This window comes from Symphalangus syndactylus, chromosome 6 (assembly GCF_028878055.3).
Source record: "Symphalangus syndactylus isolate Jambi chromosome 6, NHGRI_mSymSyn1-v2.1_pri, whole genome shotgun sequence".
In the NCBI taxonomy this organism is placed as follows: Eukaryota; Metazoa; Chordata; class Mammalia; order Primates; family Hylobatidae; genus Symphalangus; species Symphalangus syndactylus.
In genome coordinates, this window is record NC_072428.2 from 31,758,748 (window position 1) to 31,780,004 (window position 21,257).

The following is a 21,257-nucleotide window of genomic DNA, read 5'->3' on the forward strand; positions in this document are numbered from 1 at the left end:
AATTCTGCTAAAGAATTTATAGGTGGAATCTCTATGTTTCCTACATGCAGGAAAGTTTAGAAACATATTCAATATTAAATTATCTTCTTACTGAAGACTATTTACTTTATCCTTTTAAAAGCCTTTACTCTCTCTATATATATATGCTTTCTATGTATTTACATACACCTCCATTTATATATGCTTTCCATATATTTACATACCTACAAAATAGCTTATGCTCTATCTTTCTAGATAGAGAAATGTATATATAATCTTTCTATATGTAGAAATCTTTCTATATGTAGAGAAATGTATATGTCATCTCTCTATATGTAAATACATAGAAAGAGCTTGTTGCTCTCTATATGGAAAAATACATGTATTTATGTGTTTTCTATGTATGCATATATCTCTCTCTTTATATGCATGTATATGTATACATATTTTAATTTTTTTTTTATCTCAGAAGTGTTCAGAAAGTGGTGGAATAACAGGAACATATCTATTCTAAACATCAACTTGATGAAACAACTTAAAACTCCAACACTCGCCTGGCATTAAGACACTGAAAAGATTTGGAGACCTGGATTCAACAAATTATAAATACAAAGGGAAACAATTTATTTATCATTTCCACAGAGCTTATTTATTTAGACTTAGAGAAGGTTTATTGCTGTATTTTATCTGAATAAGTGCCTATTTTTAAAGGAGCCTAAGGAGTGATTACTGTCCCTGTGGCTTTCACAACACAGTGCAGCAGAAACATACAGGGGTCATGTTGGGGAAATAGAGAAGGGAGCACAGATATGTTAAGTGACTGGGTTATAAATCTATTATTTAATATATCCTAATATTCAGCAGAGAAGATATTATGCTGGATTTTCTCTATTTGCACAGGGAGAATGAGACAAATAATTTAAAATAAACTGTCCCAAATAGCTGGTAAGTGGCAGCACAAGAACTCATACAAAAGCAAATAATTATCATTTTACAAAGTACTAAAAGAGACTTTTGCAAAGCCCCCTAAGAGAGTAAAGGAGGGGAGAGATAAATAGGATATATAACAGAAGTAGCAAGGATAAGTTTTATTTTTGCATGCTTTATATCAGGGGAACAAAGGATTTTCAATTCCAAGCATATTCTTTTGAAAGTATATCAGAAGAAAAATTTAAGAAAGCAGTTTGAAAGACAAATAAAATGATTTAGGACCTTGGAGGTTTCATGTTTAAGTGAAACCAAGGAAAAGACAACCATGCATGTATTATTTTGGTAAATAAATAAATGAATATGAAAATATCAATTTCACAGCAACATAAAGGAAGGTGAATGGGTAGGATATAACACTTTAGTACAAAGTTAAAAAAGATCCAATATTTTAGAATGGCTGATCAATGCCTGAGAAGACAAAAGAAAAATATGTGGAACTTCCCACACTCAGAATTGAATCAAGCTTTTTAAAAGACAATTAACAGGGGGTGGAGCCAAGATGCTGAATAGGAACAACTCCGGTCTACAGCTCCCAGCCTGAGCCACACAGAAGACGGGTGATTTCTGCATTTCCGTTTGAGGTACCGGGTTCATCTCACTAGGGAGTGCCAAACAGTGGGTGCGGGACAGTCGGTGCAGCGCACCGTGTGTGAGCCGAAGCAGGGCGAGGCATTGCCTCACTCGGGAAGCGCAAGGGGTCAGGGAGTTCCCTTTCCTAGTCAAAGAAAGGGGTAACAGATGGCACCTGGAAAATCAGGTCAGTCCCACCCTAATACTGCGCTTTTCCAATGGGCCTGGAAAACGGCACACCAGGAGATTGTGTCCCGCACCTGGCTCGGAGGGTCCTATGCCCATGGAGTCTTGGTGATTGCTAGCACAGCAGTCTGAGATCAAACTGCAAGGCGGCAGCGAGGCTGGGGGAGGGGCGCCCGCCATAGCCCAGGCTTGCTTAGGTAAACAAAGCAGCCAGGAAGCTCGAACTGGGTGGAGCCCACCACAGCTCAAGGAGGCCTGCCTGCCTCTGTAGGCTCCACCTCTGGGGGCAGGGCACAGACAAATAAAAATTCAGCAGGAACCTCTGCAGACTTAAATGTCCCTGTCTGACTGACAGCTTTGAAGAGAGTAGTGGTTCTCCCAGCATGCAGCTGGGGATCTGAGAACGGACAGACTACCTCCTAAAGTGGGTCCCTGACCCCCAAGCAGCCTAACTGGGAGGCACCCCCCAGTAGGGACAGACTGACACCTCACTCGGCCGGGTACTCCTCTGAGACAAAACTTCCAGAGGAACTATCAGACAGCTGAATTTGTGGTCTCACAAAAATCCGCTGTTCTGCAGCCACTGCTACTGACACCCAGCCAAACAGGGTCTGGAATGGACCTCTAGCAAACTCCAACAGACCTGAAGCTGAGGGTCCTGTCTGGTAGAAGGAAAACTAACACACAGAAAGGACATCCACACCAAACACCCACCTGTACATCACCATCATCAAAGACCAAAAGTAGATAAAACCACAAAGATGGGGAAAAAACAGAACAGAAAAACTGGAAACTCTAAAAAGCAGAGCACCTCTCCTCCTCCAAAGGAATGCAGTTCCTCACCAGCAATAGAACAAAGCTGGATGGAGAATGACTTTGAGGAGTTCAGAGAAGAAGGCTTCAGACGATCAAACTACTCCAAGCTACGGGAGGAAATTCAAAACAATAGCAAAGAAGTTAAAAACTTTGAAAAAAAATCAGATGAATGGATAACTAGAACAACCATTGGAGAGAAAGGCTTAAAGGAGCTGATGGAGCTGAAAGCCAAGTATCGAGAACTACATGAAGATTGCAAAAGCCTCAGTACCCGATGCGATCAACTGGAAGAAAGCGTATCAGTGATGGAAGATGAAATGAATGAAATGAAGTGAGAAGGGAAGTTTAGAGAAAAAAGAATAAAAAGAAATGAACAAAGCCTCCAAGAAATTTGGGACTATGTGAAAAGACCAAACCTACATCTGATTGGTGTACCTGAAAATGACGAGGAGAATGGAACCAAGTTGGAAAACACTCTGCAAGATATTATCCAGGAGAACTTCCCCAATCTAGCAAGGCAGGCCAACATTCAGATTCAGGAAATACAGAGAACGCCACAAAGGTACTCCTCGAGAAGAGCAACTCCAAGACACATAATTGTCAGATTCACCAAAGTTGAAATGAAGGAAAAAATGTTAAGGGCAGCCAGAGAGAAAGGTCGGGTTACCCACAAAGGGAAGCCCATCAGACTAACAGCTGATCTCTCGGCATCAACTCTACAAGCCAGAAGAGAGTGGGGGCCGATATTCAACATTCTTAAAGAAAAGAATTTTCAACCCAGAATTTCATATCCAGCCAAACTAAGCTTCATAAGTGAAGGAGAAATAAAATACTTTACAGACAAGCAAACGCTGAGTGATTTTGTCACCACCAGGCCTGCCCTAAAAGAGCTCCTGAAGGAAACACTAAACATGGAAAGGAACAACCGGTACCAGCGCCTGCAAAAACATGCCAAATTGTAAAGACCATCGAGGCTAGGAAGAAACTGCATCAACTAATGAGCAAAATAACCAACTAACATCATAATGACAGGATCAAATTCACACATAACAATATTAACTTTAAATGTAAATGGGCTAAATGCTCCAATTAAAAGACACAGACTGGCAAACTGGTTAAGGAGTCAAGACCCACCAGTGTGCTGTATTCAGGAAACCCATCTCACGTGCAGAGACACACATAGACTCAAAATAAAGGAATGGAGGAAGATCTATCAAGCAACTGGAAAACAAAAAAAGGCAGGGGTTGCAATCCTAGTCTCTGATAAAATAGAGTTTAAACCAACAAAGATCAAAAGAGACAAAGAAGTCCATTACATAATGGTAAAGGGATCAATTCAACGAGAAGAGCTAACTATTCTAAATATATATGCACCCAACACAGGAGGACCCAGATTCATAAAGCAAGTCCTGAGTGACCTACAAAGGGACTTAAACTCCCACACAATAATAATGGGAGATTTTAAGACCCCACTGTCAACATTAGACAGATCAACGAGACAGAAAGTTAACAAGGATATCCAGGAATTGAACTCAGCTCTGCACAAAGTGGACCTAACAGACATCTACAGAACTCTCCACCCTAAATCAACAGAATATACATTTTTTTCAGCACCACACCACACCTATTCCAAAATTGAACACATAGTTGGAAGTAAAGCTCTCCTCAGCAAATGTAAAAGAACAGAAATTATAACAAACTGTCTTTCAAACCACGGTGCAATCAAACTAGAACTCAGGATTAAGAAACTCACTCAAAACCGCTCAACTACATGGAAACTGAATAACCTGCTCCTGAATGACTATTGGGTACATAATGAAATGAAGGCAGAAATAAAGATGTTCTTTGAAACCAACGAGAACACAGACACGACCTACCAGAATCTCTGGGACACATTCAAAGCAGTGTGTAGAGGGAAATTTATAGCACTAAATACCCACAAGAGAAGCAGGGAAGATCCAAAATTGACACCCTAACATCACAATTAAAAGAACTAGAAAAGCAAGAGCAAACACATTCAAAAGCTAGCAGAAGGCTAGAAATAACTAAAATCAGAGCAGAACTGAAGGAAATAGAGACATAAAAAACCCTTCAAAAAATTAATGAATCCAGGAGCTAGTTTTTTGAAAAGATCAACAAAATTGATCGACCACTAGCAAGACTAATAAAGAAGAAAAGAGAGAAGAAGCAAATAAATGCAATACAAAATGGAAAAGGGGATATCACCACCGATCCCACAGAAATACAATCTATCATCAGACAATACTACAAATACCTCTATGCAAATAAACTAGAACATCTAGAAGAAATGGATAAATTCCTTGACAAATACACCCTCCCAAGACTAAACCAGGAAGAAGTTGAATCACTGAATAGACCAATAACAGGCTCTGAAATTGTGGCAATAATCAATAGCTTACCAACCAAAAAAGAGTTCAGGACCTGATGGATTCACAGCTGAATTCTGCCAGAGGTACAAGGAGGAACTGGTACCTTTCCTTCTGAAACTATTCCAATCGATAGAAAAAGAGGGAATCCTCCCTAACACATTTTATGAGGCCAGCATCATCCTGATACCAAAGCCTGGCAGAGACATAACCAAAAAAGAGAATTTCAGACCAATATCCTTGATGAACATTGATGCAAAAATCCTCAATAAAATACTGGCAAACCGAATCCAGCAGCACATCAAAAAGCTTATACACCATGATCAAGTGGGCTTCACCCCTGGGATGCAAGGCTGGTTCAACATACACAAATCAATAAATGTAATCCAGCATATAAACAGAACCAAAGACAAAAACCACATGATTATCTCAATAGATGCAGAAAAGGCCTTTGACAAAATTCAACAACACTTCATGCTAAAAACTCTCAATAAATTAGGTATTGATGGGACGTATCTCAAAATAATAAGAGCTATCTATGACAAACCCACAGCCAATATCATACTGAATGGGGAAAAACTGGAAGCATTCCCTTTGAAAACTGGCACAAGACAGGGATGCCCTCTCTCACCACTCCTATTCAACATACTGTTGGAAGTTCTGGCCAGAGCAATCAGGCAGGAGAAGGAAATAAAGGGTATTCAATCAGGAAAAGAGGAAGTCAAATTGCCCTGTCTGCAGATGACATGATTGTATATTTAGAAACCCCATCATCTCAGCCCAAAATCTCCTTAAGCTGATTAGCAACTTCAGCAAAGTCTCAGGATACAAAATCAATGTACAAAAATCACAAGCATTCTTGTACACCAATCACAGACAAACAGAGAGCCAAATCATGAGTGAACTCCCATTCACAATTGCTTCAAAGAGAATAAAATACCTGGGAATCCAACTTACAAGGGATGTGAAGGACCTCTTCAAGGAGAACTACAAACCACTGCTCAATGAAATGAAAGAGGATAAAAACAAATGGAAGAACATTCCATGGTCATGGGTTGGAAGAATCAATATCGTGAAAATGGCCATACTGCCCAAGGTAATTTATAGATTCAATGCCATCCCCATCAAGCTACGAATGACTTTCTTCACAGAATTGGAAAAAAATACTTTAAAGTTCATATGGAACCAAAAAAGAGATGCATCGCCACGTCAATCCTAAGCCAAAAGAACAAAGCTGGAGGCATCACACTACCTGACTTCAAACTATACTACAAGGCTACAGTAACCAAAACCGCATGGTACTGGTACCAAAACAGAGACATAGATCAATGGAACAGAACAGAGCCCTCAGAAATAATGCCGCATATCTACAACTATCTGATCTTGGACAAACCTGACAAAAACAAGAAATGGGGAAAGGATTCCCTATTTAATAAATGGTGCTGGGAAAACTGGCTAGCCATTTGTAGAAAGCTGAAACTGGATCCCTTCCTTACACCTTATACAAAAATTAATTCAAGGTGGATTAAAGAGTTAAATGTTAGACCTAAAACCATTAAAATCCTGCAAGAAAACCTAGGCAATACCATTCAGGACATAGGCGTGGGCAAGGACTTCATGTCTAAAACATCAAAGGCAATGGCAACAAAAGCCAAAATTGACAAATGGGATCGATTTAAACTAAAAAGCTTCTGCACAGCAAAAGAAACTACCATCAGAGTGAACAGGCAACCTACAGAATGGGAGAAAATTTTTGCAACCTACTCATCTGACAAAGGGCTGATATCCAGAATCTACAATGAACTCAAACAAATTTACAAGAAAAAAACAAACAACCCCATCAAAAAGTGGGCAAAGGACATGAACAGACACTTCTCAAAAGAAGACATTTATGCAGCCAAAAAACACATGCAAAAATGCTCATCATCACTGGCCACCAGAGAAATGCAAATCAAAACCACAGTGAGATACCATCTCACACCAGTTAGAATGGCCATCATTAAAAAGTCAGGAAACAACAGGTGCTGGAGAGGATGTGGAGAAATAGGAACACTTTTACACTGTTGGTGGGACTGTCAACTAGTTCAACCATTGTGGAAGTCAGTGTGGCGATTCCTCAGGGATCTAGAACTAGAAATACCATTTGACCCAACCATCTCATTACTGGGTATATACCCAAAGGACTATAAATCATGCTGCTATAAAGACACATGCACACGTATGTTTATTGCAGCACTATTCACAACAGGAAAGACTTGGAACCAACCCAAATGTCCAACAATGATAGAGTAGATTAAGAAAATGTGGCACATATACACCAGGGAATACTATGCAGACATAAAAAATGATGAGTTCGTGTCCTTTCTAGGGACATGGATGAAACTGGAAACCATCATTCTCAGCAAACTATCGCAAGGACAAAAAACCAAACACCACATGTTCTCACTCATAAGTGGGAATTGAACAATGAGAACTCATGGACACAGGAAGGGGAACATCAGACTCTGGGGACTGTTGTGGGGTGGGGGGAGGGGGGAGGGACAGCATTAGGAGATACACCTAATGCTAAATGATGAGTTAATGGGTGCAGCAAACCAACATGGCACATGGATACATATGTAACAAACCTGCACATTGTGCACATGTACCCTAAAACCTAAAGTATTATAATAAACAAACAAAAATAAATAAATAAGTAAATAAAAGACAATTAACAACCTGGCAAGGCCATAGGGAAAGATCTTGCTTTTGGTGTTTGTGAGGGAGGGGGTATCCAGTGGAAATTCATGTACAGGAGAAAATCATTGAGTATATATATTCTACACATACAGGCAATGTGAATTCTGGAATTTAAAATGGAAAGCTCTGATTATATAGCACTGTCTTTTCTGTCTGGTGATGTTAGTATTTTTCAAGTTAGATATACAGAACAAATTGAGTGTAGATGATGAAGCCCTCAGGAAATCTAATTTTATTAAGAAAGTAAAATGTTAGCATAATTAAGACTGTATTAAGATTTACGTTTACAAAATTTGTTTGATGTTATTTCTTGACTAAAGGCTTTATTATATAATTTACCTGATAATATAATTATAGTTAAAAACTCACATGACTAAATAATCTGAAGTATTTATATAATTAGGAAACCTTAATATTTTAACTTCTAGAACAGAGTCAAATCCTCTATTATTCATCTTGAAACTACAGGAGATCAGTTATTACATTTGAATTGCCTGTTAGACCAGCACCACCCTACCTTAATTGCCTTCTAAGCAATTTATACTATATTACAGAAAATTACCATGTAAGCAAAGAAGTTATAATGAAACATTAATTACAGCAATAGAAGTATATACTAGTTGTAGTGACTTTTTTGTGTTTTGACGAAGGATGGAAGTGGGAGAGAAAAAGGGTTCATGGTGCATAGAATTGAGATGGTTCTTAGGATCTTAGCATCTCCCTGGCAGTTATTTCTTCAATAACTTATCTTGATGAAAACCCAAGAGCTGTGGTGGAACTCTTACAATTTAAAGAATAAGTGACAAATGTCAACTAATTTTAATGTTTAGATTTTGATTTAAATAAATCAGTAGTCATATTTCTCAATCAAGGAACTTAAACACAGATCATAAATTATACAAATGAATTATTCTTAATTTTTTAAAAACTCATAATTGCATTATACTTTGTTTGAAGTTCTAAAGTGTTAATGAATAGAATCATAGTATGTCTAGTAATTGGTATAAAATATTCCAGTGGAGAAGAAGGGGTGGTACACAAATAATGGTGGAAAAATAAAAAAAAGTGGCTAAATATTCATAATGATTAAAGTGAATGTGGTTATAATGAAGTTAACTTTATTATTTTCTCTCCTGCTCTGATTGTTTGATAGTGTTCATAATCAATACTAAAAACAGAATTCTTCATTTAACAAAATTGCAGCAGCTTGGATTAGGGTGGTAGCAGTTGGAATTAAGAGAACTATATGTATTGGAGTGATTTGGGGAAGTTAGGTTAAAGAGATTTAGTTATGGATTAAATATAAGGGTGAGGATGAGGCAAAGAGAGTTACCAAGGACGACTTCTAAGTTTTTGTCTGAAGCTCATGTGTATATGTCACTTTAATTTACTGAAATGGCCACATATTTTGGCCATGATAATTTTGAAATTTCTCTTGGGCTTCCAAGTTGAGATGTTAAGAATTTGTGGTATGTTAAACAAAATATGCCAACATAGAAAGATAAATACTACATGTTCTCATATGTGAAAGCTAAAAATGTTCTACCCACAGAAGTAGAGAGTAGGATGGTGGTTACTAGAAGGTTGAAAGGTAGGGGAAAGGGAGGTTAGCCAGAGGTGGGCTAATAGATACACAAGTACAGCTGAATAGGAGAAATGCATTCTCATTTTCTATAGCACTATAGGGTGACTATGATAAACAACAATTTATTATGTATCTTCAAAACTAGGAGAATGTATTTTGAATGTTGTCAACACAAAGAAATGATAAATGTTTGAGATGATATATTTGCTAATTATCTTGATTTGATATTCACACATTATATTCATATATTGAAATATCACACTGTACTCAAATATGTAGAATTTTTATGTGGCAATTAAAATTATTATAATTAAACATCTTAAAAATTAAAATAAAAGTGACATACTTTTGACCAACTACAAAATTTGACTTCAATTACCGGAATATACATTGTTTAGTCTTCATTACCTGGTTCTCATATTTTAAAATTGTGAATATTGCCCTTCATTTTAAGGACAGAGAAACAAGGGTAATGTGAAACACACTGCATTATGAAGTTGCTTTTTTATGGTAATAGTAAAGGTAATTCCACTGGCAAAACAATAATAATATTAATAAAAGAGGCTAAGGTAATAAGCCATCTGTGGCTAAGAGAAAGGTTCAGATAAAATTAAATTTGGAAATAATTAGAACACAGATGTTATAGGGAGCCATGTAATTGGATTCATTGCATTAATTCAACTGAGAAAAATGATGAGACATTGAAAGACCAAATGGAAAAGGAGGAACCAGCAGTGAAACGAGAGAAGCCAGCCATTTAGGGACAAAACCAGGAGAGTGTGGAGTCATGAAAGTCAACCCTAAACCCCACCAAAAAAAAAAAAAAAAAAAAAAAAAGTAAAAAGAAGGAATCAAATAGGTTAACTGCTGCTGAGATATATGTCAATATGAAGATCAAAACACGAAAATAAAAAGGCAAAATGTAAACAACCGACAAACTTGAAAACAGAAAGTTGTGTATAATCAAAGTGAGACAAGCCATATTGGAGTTGGTAGAAGAGAAAGGAGAGACACAGTTTATAAGATCAAATACAGATTCTTGTTTTTAACAGTAATTTTTAGTGTTGTAAAATGGTGACAGTGGCGACACAGAATGTGAGATCAAAGCAGGGTGTTTATGTTTACTATAGAAAATATAACATTTATATTTCATATATGCATATGTGTGTGTATATATATGTGTGTGTGTATAGGTATATGTATATATGATGATCAGTCTGGAGCTTAGCATATTTCTGATAATTTAATCAAAAATCAAATTGTAGACTTAACAACTATTACAGATGTCAAGCAGAAAAATTGTCAAGTCAAATATGCTAATACTGAAGTTATGCATTTAACTTGCCCTGAATCCCCAAAGTAATGAGAATAATGTAAATCTCCTCAGTGAATTAATGATCATGTACATTGCATTTAAAATTTTTGGATATTTTAATGTTAGGATTAGAGTGCTTTTGATTGAATTAAATAAAGGTACTAGTATATAAATTTGCAACCAGAAAATGGAAAGGAAAAACACAAAAATTAAAGAAGGTTAATACCCAAGTTTTATAGGACATTTCCACCAAAGCTTCCACAATAACTAAAGTCTAACCTAAAAATGAAGCGTTTATTTTCTTTTCAGGGCAAACCTTAAAGCCTCAAATTTGTCTTCTCTGCCCTGCGTAATTTGGGGATTGTTAACCATAAAATAGAGATATCTATTAACAACCTATATAACCTATTAGATCAAATATTGTTAATTATTAAAAAGAAGATAAAATTTCCAAAATTTTAAAATGTTTGATAGATTTTGTTTATATAGTTTTTGACAGGATATCTATATTTAATGACATCTACTTTTGTATTACAGGCTAACTTAATAAAACAATCATATTCTTTTGCTCTATTAAATGGGGGAAAATTTCACTACTTGTGGAGAAATGCTGGAGTGTCACCAGTGATCTTAAGCAAAATATTTTTATTTACTTATAATTTAATATTAGGTATTTAAATGTCTTATTCTTATTGATTCCTAACCCTGATCATGGGCATATTAGCATTTGTTTGAAGAAAACAATTGTCAGAAATAATGTATCATCCTAATGATGAATGCTAAATATTTGTATTTATACTCTAACGTGATTCCTTCTCAGAAATCCCTCCTTACAGATTTTTTTCTCTATAGCATACACTTTCAGGAGGACCATGATTAGTACTCATGATTAGTACTTACGTTTTCCCCTTGGAAAGCTAATATCTCATGGGTTTGTTGCTACGTGGTTAATCTCATGAGGGAAATACCCAGATGAAGACAATATATACATGGATATATGTATTTATTCATTAATTTTCATTATTTGATAGCTACAATACACCTGTTACTATGTCAGGTTTTTTGTATGAAGACAAAATGATCAAAACAGACATAGATCCTGTCTTATGCAACTTACTGTCCAGTAGAGGGTGGGGGAAAGCATATCAGTAAACAAATACACACAAACTGGAATAAGTTCTATGACGTGGAGGATGACTATATTATTATTAAAGGACAGCAAGTGCCTGATTTGCATTGCCAGTTTGAAGGGGTGAGACAGAGGATAGGTTTTGTGCTAAATCTAAGAAGCCTGGTTAGGATGTTTTGAAGCTTAATTTGGATTTAACCCAGCATTCTACCATCTGATCACCTACTATGTATATAACACTAACTCAATAAAGAGAATATTAGTAATATGAGATAACACTTCTATCTTTCAGGATTTTATACTGATAGCAATTATGAATTATTTAATGAGTTTAAGCAGCTAGAGAAGCGTAACCAGAAAAGGCTTGTAAGATAATGTCAGCATTTAGGGGCTAGAATAAGTGGGTGATGTCTTCAACACATTTTAGTTCGTCTCTGTAGAAAGCAGAATCTCCAAGTTGCTTTGTTATGGCCACTCCGTAGAAAATGATCAGAGGGTAAAGGCAAACGAATTGGAATATTTTGATGAGGATTAATGAAGAGTGAGCATGTCCTCAGACAAGTCACTACCTATGTCTGGAAAAGAGATGCTTCTCCTGGTGAGAATCACCATTTTAAAAAGTATCTGTGCCATCAGCATTTACAACAACACTTTCTAAAATATAATCCAAATAATCCTGCTCCCCTGAGATGTTCTTTAGTGACTAATTTGGTAATTTCTGTAAATTTATCCACTCTTTAGAGGTTTTTGTACATGAGTATATCCAAGATTATAGAAATTCCTGAAGTAAGGAAACTTGTTTAACTTTTTTTAAAGCCAGTGCTTCTCCCAAGAGGATCATTTTGTTTGTTGATTGCCTATTAATGTCTACTGAAACTAGTATCCCTTGAAACATGCTGAGAAATCTGCTTTTGACTATAAAGAATTATTTACTTCCTTTTATATTTTCAATTATCCGTGAAGTTTTATAAAAGGGAACTCTTATACTTCATCAAAAAAATGCCTACATCTACTATGAATAGAGGATTGAGCCATATTCCCAGTAATAGTCACTTAGAAAGACCTCTGCAAAGACGTCTAACCAGGAACGGATGTCCAGCCCTGTGAATTTGAAGTTTCCTCCTTGTAAGAATGCCGATGTCTGTGGTCACAAAACCAAATGCTTTAGCACTACCAATTATAAATCGCACTCTATTCAGCTCCATTTGAATCCTGAGCTTTGGGTCTGAAAGATTTTTAGGACTCTTCTCTGGGAAATTTTTAAGCTTTAAAGGAGAGTAAAGCATTTGCAAAGAAAATGAGGCGATAGCCCAGAAGCAGACTGTTGAGTGACCCAATTTATAAGAAAGAACATGCTCAGTGTAAAGTTTGATTTTCTCAAGGCTGGATTAAGTGGGGTATGTGTGTGGGAGGCAGGGGTGGAACTAAAGAATAAAGAAACTGAAAGAACACAAAGAAATTTCTAGAAGATGCCAACAAATAAACTGTGTGTGTGTGTGTGAGAGAGAGAGACTGATTCTTATTTAACAATACTAAAAGGAAATTCTCACACTTTAGTTAGCATTAACCTACTATGGCCTGAAATATTTAAAAACATATCCAGATATACAACTACTTGTCAGGCAGAAAGTGATTGTATGTCTTTACTCTTGACTCTTAGAACTGCAATATTTTAATAAATAAAATTACTTTTGAACTATTTATAACAAACCAAATCAGTGCCATTTTGACTTCCCTTATAGAAATTCATTACAATCCGTATATTTATGGAGACAATCAGAAAAGTTCCCACTATTGTCTGTTCTTTTTCATCAAAGTATATCAACGTATGTGCCTCTTTTTAGAAGATAAACCATATTGAGAGAGGAACAAAAAAGAAATATCTTCAAAATATATTGCTAAAAGCCTATCTGAATGGCAATTATGCTAGTTCTTCCCAACGTCAAAGAAAAGAAACTTGGCTAAGAGAATCTCAAATGTTTATGAGTTATAATGGAGGGTCACCACTGACTCATTGTTTGGATTGGAATAAAGATAATAAAAAGCATCAGAATTGGATTCCTTACAGAGTTTAACAATGGGCAAAAATCTCTGGGATTACATCTCTCTTCTTCAAGTAAGCTACCATAGTTCATGTTTAAGACCCCTTAGAGCTCCAACTTCAGAGAGTATGAACTCTAAGTATTTTCTGAATATTGCTGCTTTGTGATGAGAACAACGGGACAGAGTAAACTCTAGACTGGTCCAACTCCATTGTGGAAATGAAACTTCTGTATCAATAGGAACAAAAAAAGATCAAAGAAAGGTCTAGCACACAAAAAAATGAAAAGTATACTTAATTTTGACAGGTTCTTAAATAGAAATAAAACTCAGGTTAATCGTGAGCATTTAATATATTACAGTAACTGTCAAGCACTAGCACATATTACAATAATCTGGCTGAATGCTCTTTAAGCATCAGATGTTTTAACAATGTCCCATGGAACACAGTTAAATGAAAAGAAACAATTTTGTGATCATAGATCCAGACTAAATAAACATTGATAATTATAATTGATATCTCAGTTGTCTTTCCACATTACACTGCATTATTAAAAAAAAAAAGAGTAGAGAGTATGATTAAAATTGCATCCCAAAGCCAAAGTTTAATCCTGTACTTTAATCATTAACTGTGCCAAAATCATAACATTTGGTCAATGAATCACAACTGAATAAAATTTGAATGAATTAGGTTTCAGTTAGATATGCTTTGTCAGTACCAGAAGTAATATGCACTCTTGAGCTTTTATTCTTTTTGCCCCCTAGTGTCATGAGTTACATAAATGATTAATTGGTGCTAATTGATTTATTAACTTTGGAGCCCTGCAGATAGTGGAGCACTTCATAGCAGAATGATTGCTTTAGAAAACAGAAAGAGAAACAGATAAACTTAGTAACAGATGGATATTTATCTTAAAATGTCATTCACACTCTGCAAAAAGAATGAATGAACAAAGAAAGCAAATTTTAAGTAAAAAATATTGAAATTACCTCAGTATTTGGTAATGTATGCTATTTTGGTCTGGTGTCTTCACTAAAATCATGGATTATAAGAAGAATATTCTATAGATGTATCACAAAAGCAAAATTAAAGAGTAAGACTGTCTTCCATAGTTTCAAAGCACCTCCCTTACATGCTCATATTCCAACCACTTCCTTCCTGTTTAAATCCAAGTTTTTACTTTATACATATTCAACTAATGTATGTCACAAAAAAAGATAACATAAATAGGATTTCCTAAAGACCCTTCTTAAGTACATATCTTATGCTTAGGAGGACTGTGTGTGTGTATATCTGTGTATATATATATATATATATATATATAGAACATATTAGAGAATTTGCAGATGAAAATCTTATTCTAATTGTGTGAAAATCATAAAAAAGCAGTATATTAAAAGTCTATTGTTATTATCTTTCCCTGGTTTCACTAGTATCAACCTAAATTCCAATTTCTCTGCATCACATTAAAGGACCTTTAATCTGATCCTACCTATGACAACATACATATTCTTTATGTTACAGCAATTTAACTTAACTTTGCTCCCAGACATGAAAGCCAATATTTTCACAAACTGATTCCTCTCCCTGGAAGTTAGCTCAGAGTTAAAGTCATGCCTGCAAAAAAACATTGTAACAAAACTATTCTGAAATTAGAGTTATCAAGTAAGCCTGCTACATACCTTCTAGGATTATGTGAAGCAGGCAATTTCTCTACCTTTGTAAACAAAATGTGGCATCATTTTCATATGTGTCTAACATTCTTCCTCATGAAGCATTTAAACAATTAGCACTATTTTAAAAAATAAATATAGGAGACAATATGTATATGGAAAATGAGTGTTTCAGACAGAGCAGGAAATAATGAGAAATGATAAATAAAGCAAAATGCTCAATATTGGTGAAGAAAAATATTCAACCGGCAGAGCTGGCCCTGAGAGAGGAAAATATCTGAAAAATTGGAGAATCATAGTCCTGAACATTGATGAAAGAGAAATCCATTAGTGGCAAATATGTTTGTTCACTTTCTTTAATGTTTCCCTAATTCTTTTCCCAGTTCCCTCCCTGCATTTCCTACTCCTAGCCTGTCTTAGGTAGTGATTGTGAGAGAGAGGTTGACCAAGTCCCACTGTTCTGTCATTTCATCGGTAGTATATTCCCCTTAAGCCTCATTCATAACTTACAGAAAGGAAGTGGAAGTAGTAATGATTGGGATTTTGGTCCTATAGATTGATTTGGAATGAATTTAAATGACATGACATTCAAGGACAGAACATTCAAATATGCCTCAGTGTCCTAGCACACTGCTCTCATTTTTAAAAATTGCTATTCAATATCTCATAATTAAGTGAATCACTTCACCTTGTTAGAACTGTACTATTGGTTGCTTCTGCCACAGACGTTGTGTCAAGGGATCTAAAAGAGTTAATGGACTAAATTATCAACAACGGTGCTCTTGCTTAGTAAAAATTTCTATGGTTTTCAAAAGACTTCAGGGAAAGGTTTGTCATTAACTAAACTTCCTCTAAGAAATGTGAGCTCTGAATTAGAAGAAAAATAACTTTTTCAACTAGATACGTCAGAGTCAATATAATGGAATCTTTGTAAAGAAGAGCACTTATCTATAAAGGAAAGCTCTTGCAGTCAGCATGTTTTACCAAAACTTGCGTTCTCATGAGGATATGTCATTCCTATAATTAGACCATTCATTTTTACCTTAGTCACATTTTACCACCTTTAGATGACCAGTGCAAGAGACTAGCAGTTGATTATGTCTTGAATTATAATGTGTAGGCAATAAAAACTGTTTTATTAAAAAATATTTTAATACATTATTTTCTGTAATGAAATATATCATTTAACATCTTTGTCATCTAACAGAAAATGATAAAACTGGCCAGCTCAATTTCTGAAACACTTCCAGTATCCACAAAAATTAATTTGAGGACTAGACTCTTATTCCATATCAAGCGTCCGTTCAACATCCTTGTTTAAGGTAAATTAAATTCAGACTCATTCAGGAGATAAATGAATGACAAGATCAATTCAACTTTTCACTGCCCTCAGGCCTCACCTGACCTCAGGTTTCTCAAAGAGGCTGGACACAGAAAAAGTATAATAAGAAATCCTTATTTTTTCTTTACTTAAATATAAAATTAACATTTCACTTTTATCTAAGGTTTCATTGCCCCACTGCCTCTAAGGCCTAAGATTAAAGATATTTTGTTGGGATCAAAATTAATATATTACAACATAATGATGCGGGCTTGTAATAAAAGCAAGATCATTGAGTCTTTACCTATCCAGAGGGATTCGGTAGGACCTCAATTAAAATAAGATTGTTATCTCCTATGGCTCATTTACCTTTGATTACTGTTACCAGGATCTTGATTTAGAGCTAAATAGTCAATCTAAATGTACTACCTGACAAAATGAGAACCACTACCGATGTATATATTTATCTAATATATATATAATAGATTCTTATTTGTGAATTAAGAAAATCAACTAAGTATTCTTTTTTGTAATAAAAGCTTGATATTTTAAGTGAATTAGCATGGATTACTTTATTCACTAAACACAATTAAAACTCATTATATATGATCTCTGGTATATAAAGAATTTACCAAAAATATTAAAGGTATAATTGAGTAGAGGATTTTTCTTTGCATTGTTTTACATTTTCTACATTGTCTATAAATATTTTTCTTTTAACACTAAACTTTAAATAAACATAAGCTACTTCTTTGTGCCCCAAATTTGAACAGACTTGGCAAAATTAAGCATCGTATGTAAAGACAAAGAATGTGAAGAACATTTAGATTTCTTATACTGAAAAGCAATTAAATGGCAAGATATAATAAAAGCACATTCCAGAAGAATTCTCACTGTAGAACCAGATGCTGACAGAAAGCAAGTCAGGGAAGGTTTATCTCGGGATAACTTGTCAAGGATTATTTTTTTGAGACCATGAGATAAAATAATCATTGAAACAACAAATGTGAATTCATGGAGAGAAATTTAAGGGAAGATTTTCACATTAATATTACCATATGGGTTAGTGAACTAGGTAAGGCACAAAAGTCTGGGGTAGTTTGTGTTAGAACAGTATTTTTCTGAATGTAGATATTGGAAGTAGAAAGATTAAACATTTTAAAGGGTCTTTACTGACTATTTCAAATCATAATTATAGAATATATTTACTATGTAAATCTTTCGTATTCATAGTCATTCTGAGTATCATCAATACCCCAAATCGGATTTAAAATAACAAGTTTCTTATTGTCAAAAAGACGATTGTATATTTAATCTCACACCCTTTCCGAGTGGATTATATAAAAGCCAATATAGAGTGCTTTAGGATTGGCAATAAGATTTAAAGGTCACCTCAAATGCAGAAAACCTGACAATTTATCAAACTACATACTGATTCAGCACATGGCCTGAGCTTTTGACAATGAGCTATGCAGGATACTAAGAAGCCTAAGACTCACACCCTGTCCTCAAAGGACTTTCAGACGAACTGAGAAGCCTCTATTGGTTCATACATGCAAGAATTGCTTACAGATGCACTTAGACTCCAAAGGGATATTCATATCTTTGCATTGCATAATTAGATGAATGAAACCGATTTTGCTTCTTTCAGGAAAATACGCCCAAAAAAGCAAAAAACAAAAAGAAATAAAAAAAAAAACAGCAATCTAAGACAGAAACTTAAAAAAGAGGTGGTTTTTAGAATTAGTTTCAGAAATTATGTGACTATTTATGCCAAATGCCTGTCTTCTGACACAAGGTGCTAAATATTGTTATGAATTTAAAGAAAAAGACACAAAGAAGATAAGTCCTACTGTTAAAGCATCAGGAACAACAAGTTGGTTCTATAGCTTTCTACCATAGCACTTTATTTAAGTTTCTCTCCATATGTTCTCTCTCAATATATCCTCCTACGAAAGGTAGCCGTTTTTATTTGTAGAGAATCTCCTGGTCAGTTATTGCCAAATGTTAAGCTATTCAAAACAGATTTCCCTATAGTTTCTAATTCTTTCCACTGATTCAAAAAATATATATATATGTATTTCCAGGATTTCACTCGGTAATGGTTACAAATCAGTGGTCAAAGAAAAAAATGCATGCTCGCTATGAAACGTTTCTAACATCGTTCCTCCATAAACGTGTTTTATGACTTAGAAGTCTTAACTTCTGTGTCGTAAACATTGCTAGTATTCAATGGATATGCCTTTTTTTCAAAACAGGAAATCTGAATGGATAAAGAAAGGCACCATCTGTTTTGAATTGCAAAGGAGCTGCCCCTTCACTGTGATCTGCTTCACTGGATCTAGTCATTAAACTTCTAATCCTAAATATATTTCCTCTTAATTAAGCTAAATGTGGTAACTTCTATGAAAGTTGTCTCATTACCCTGTGAAAAGTAAGGTGGGCAATGACATATTGATTCATGAAGTAGGTATACTATAAGTCTACAAAGCTTGTAACCAAGTTTTTCTTCCTTAATCTTGAAATGCTAGGCCTTTAAATTTTTTCTCCCTAAGAAACATTGCTTTAGGGACTGAGTCCTGCTTCTTTTAATTCCTCTGGGGTCATCAGATACAATTATATTACTCTAAAATAATCTGTTTTCTTCCCCCACCCCACCCCACCCCACCCCCATCATTTTTATTTTTATTTTTTATTTATTTTTTTAGATAGAGTCTCGCTCTGTCACCCAGGCTGAAGTTCAATGGCATGATCTCAGCTCACTGCAATCTCCACTTTCCAGGTTCAAGCAATTCTCCTGCTTCAGTCTCCTGAGCAGCTGGGATTACAGGCCGGTGCCACCATGCCTGGCTAATTTTTGCATTTCTAATAGAGACAGGGTTTTACCATGTTGGCCAGGCTGGTCTCGAACTTCTGACCTCAGGTGATCCGCCCACCTTGGCCTCCCAGAGTGCTAGGATTACAGGCATGAGCCACCACGCCCAGCCACACAATCTGTTTTCCTAAAAGATTACACCAAATGGCAACACCAATTCACAGAAATATTAAAGGATAGAAACACATATCTAGGGAACTAAAAACATGCATTGTCCTATTTCCCTCTGGAGCTAATGATGGTGCGGACTGAGGCATCATATCCACTCTCTTGACTTGTCTGCAACCCTGGAAAACCCTTGGCTGAGTTTTTGGTGGTTGGCCTAAGGATGACCTTTGCTATTCCCCATGCAATGGGAGTCCTCTCTTGGGACTGGTAATTAGTAAATCTGCTTTGCACTGACAAAAAATAAGTTTCTACTGTTTCACTGCTATGGCAATTATCTATCTAAATGTACCATTAAGGTTTCCTAAACCTAGTCTGGCTTTGGTATTGGTTCCTGTATAAGTAGCATTTATGCTTGCCTATGCTTCATTGTACTTCTCCTGCCCCGCAAAAGGATAATTAACATACTAACACAAACATGTAAATGAAAGACAAGACCACGTTTTACAATTTCCTTTCCCTTGCTACAGTTTAATCCAGCAACTTATTGAAATTTAAATTTACATGAGAAGATTCTTCTGTACAAGTGCAATAATTATACAACCTTTTCATTATATGTGTGCTTTCTCCAGACAGAAAAACAGAAATCACATCTGGTTTCTGTGGAAGGGGTTCCTTCAAAATGGTGTCCAAATGCAACTACAGACGTAAGTATTTATTCCAGTCATTTTTTAAATCCTTCCCTTTCTTTCCTGTTGATAACAGTTCCATTTCCAAATACTGCTTTTTGGTCATACATTAGTGCGTTTCAGAGTAGATATTAACTTTTTTTGTAAAATGTGTTGTATTCAATTCTGTTGGTAATAATTCCATTGCATCTTCTTGACAGCTATCTTTCTACCTGATTTCCCCTTTTAAGAGTACACAGGTCAGTCTTCAAAATTCTCCCATGCGAAATTCTCCAAAATTAAAGATCTTATGGATTTTATGCTTTATTATGCCATTTTAAAAATCATGTAACTATGTATCTTCTGAAATCAGACAAAAACCCAAGGAAACTAATGAAATAAAAGAAATCAGATTATGAAAATAAATCATTTATAATAGTAACTCATACCAATATTTGCTGATGTTGTTATATTGAGTTACTAGAGAGGAACGAAGGTACTGTGCTGTCAACAAGTATCTTCATGTCTAAAGATTGCCTGAACTAAAATTATGAAAATTATGTGCAATCCCAAATTAATCATGAACCAAAATTATTTTGAAAAAAGCCTTTTTTAAAAAAGATGCATATTATAATTAGAATGCAACTATATTGACATGGCAATAATTTACTAACATCTGAAGTGCAATTTTTCACATCAAAATGGTAAATAAATGAAATTCCAAATTAACCAGGCCATGAGAAGGCAGCAAATTCCAGTACATGTGTATTACTGCCTCACTGAAGCTGTATCCTGGATGAAAGGCGAAACTCTTTCCCAAGGACTTTTCACTAAGATAGTTTTGGAGGAAGATATAGTAGATCTGCTCTTCTAATGTG

General features: G+C 35.3%; 1 protein-coding gene across 3 annotated transcripts in view; it reads right to left on the reverse strand.

Moving 5' to 3' along the window:
• LUZP2 (leucine zipper protein 2) overlaps positions 1 to 21,257 on the reverse strand; it is a 585,694-nt gene that overhangs the window by 542,057 nt on the left and 22,380 nt on the right. The window lies entirely within an intron of this gene.